Genomic DNA, 373 nt, shown 5'->3' with positions numbered 1-373 from the left:
GCGATGGCGAACCATCGGAGAATTCGGTACCTACGTGGTTAAGCGAGGGGAAACAAAACGCTGCAAGTGAAGAATCGCAAGATTTCACCAGAAATCGAATACGCGTACCGAAAATTGCGTACCCCATGTTTTATCTAAAATAAAAACGGTCTTAAAAGCATCTTTAATTTTGTTGACTTAAGCGGTAATTTTATTAATTCCTGTTAATCATCTTAGTCTTTTTACAAATAAAAATAATTTGACGTCATGACGCAAGGTCGTTAAGCTACTTATTACTTCTGTTCGTATTAATTATTTTGTATATTATATTATGTTCTTTATCTAAAGTCGTTGATGTCAAAATCATTTATTAAATACATCTTTGATATGTGAT

The sequence above is a fragment of the Atta colombica genome, unplaced genomic scaffold, assembly GCF_001594045.1.
Source record: "Atta colombica isolate Treedump-2 unplaced genomic scaffold, Acol1.0 scaffold27, whole genome shotgun sequence".
NCBI classification, from domain to species: Eukaryota; Metazoa; Arthropoda; class Insecta; order Hymenoptera; family Formicidae; genus Atta; species Atta colombica.
Note: the sequence above shows the minus strand (reverse complement) of the source record.